This window comes from Aplysia californica, unplaced genomic scaffold (assembly GCF_000002075.1).
Source record: "Aplysia californica isolate F4 #8 unplaced genomic scaffold, AplCal3.0 scaffold00108, whole genome shotgun sequence".
Taxonomy (NCBI): domain Eukaryota; kingdom Metazoa; phylum Mollusca; class Gastropoda; order Aplysiida; family Aplysiidae; genus Aplysia; species Aplysia californica.
Genome location: NW_004797378.1, coordinates 266,408 through 267,752, shown reverse-complemented (window position 1 = coordinate 267,752; position 1,345 = coordinate 266,408). Strand labels below are relative to the sequence as shown.

The following is a 1,345-nucleotide window of genomic DNA, read 5'->3' as shown; positions in this document are numbered from 1 at the left end:
ATGCAACTTTTCACGCCTTGCTATTTCTGACACTCCCCAAGTCTTCCCCGAGTTTTCCCCGAGCGAGTTATTATATTGACTCAGCGACTCATTTTTCGCTCTGCGAAAATTTTATTTTAAGCTTGTTTGAAAATTTCGGCAAGCTTCCCGTGTAATAATTTCACACGGCAAGCATGAAATATCACTCTAGGAGGGAGGCCGATTGCTCGTCGAAATGTATGCAGAGTTGCCCCGACTTGCTGGGCTTAGAAATTTTGTCTTACTCGGCTTCGTTACTACTGTATGTGTGAACACCGCTTTACCCAAGACAGAACAACACCAAGACTGTACAACAGGCCTCATTTCCGGTCTAACTGGCTCCCCTTGGTAATAGCAAGTTCCTTGTAGCTGCTTGTAGGCCTAGTCAGAACCTGTGGGACTGTTTGAAGCTATTCAAGCTTCTTTAATTGAGGAAGGGAAACATAGTATTTTGTCGATTGGAAATTAAGAACACTTTTTTTTAAAAGGAACTAAACACCAGACAACATTTTAAAACAAAGTTATTGACCCCCCCCCCACCCCATGCAGTCAGCGCTTGAAAAGTTAAGACTGCCACTGCCAGAGTACAGTAACTGTTGACTACACAACGAGCTGTTCCCCATTGTCAGAATCCATCATCTCTTTTAAAAACCTCCTAAAATATTACCAAAGATTGCTTGCTCGTGATAGTGTTTTCTTAGGCATGATAAAGCTTTCACTGCTCTTTCAGCTTTATTCGTGTTGACATCTACTGAACAAATTAGCAAAATGTACTTACATGGAGAGTCAACAAAGGTGAGGGTGAACAACTTCCCCGACAGAAACTGTGGGAAAAAAAACGATTTTTTTTTAGTGAGGCCAAGAACAGTGACGAACATATATGAAGACTCCAATAGAAAAACAAGATACGTCACAATTTAATAAGAAAGCAGAAAACATGTAATTCACATATAAAAGTCGATGAGTAGACTATTTCTTTTATCTTACATAGCACAGGACTTAGCTGGGTTATCTGTGGTATCTTATTTGGAGAAATAAATTCGATTTTTTTAATGCAATAAAGGCATTTTGTTTTAAAATTGTGACTAATCTGGTTTTCCACAAAAGAATTCCATAAAGACCTGAAATAAACGCGAAAACTTACTGAGCTACCTTATAAAAACACGTGTATAAAACTATAACAAACACAATATACTGACAACAACGAAAAATAAAAATCAAGATAAATGATGGGGGGGGGGGAATGCAATTTTCAAAGTCCCAAAAATGCAAAATTTCAAGAACAAATTATTGTATAATTTATAACGAAGCAACTGTCGCTTTTGGA

General features: G+C 38.0%; 1 protein-coding gene across 1 annotated transcript in view; it reads right to left on the bottom strand.

The window, feature by feature from the left end:
- The window catches only part of LOC101852541 (protein disulfide-isomerase like 2-1), a 39,743-nt gene that overhangs the window by 25,246 nt on the left and 13,152 nt on the right, over nucleotides 1–1,345 (bottom strand). The gene's annotated exons all lie outside the window — the stretch shown is intronic.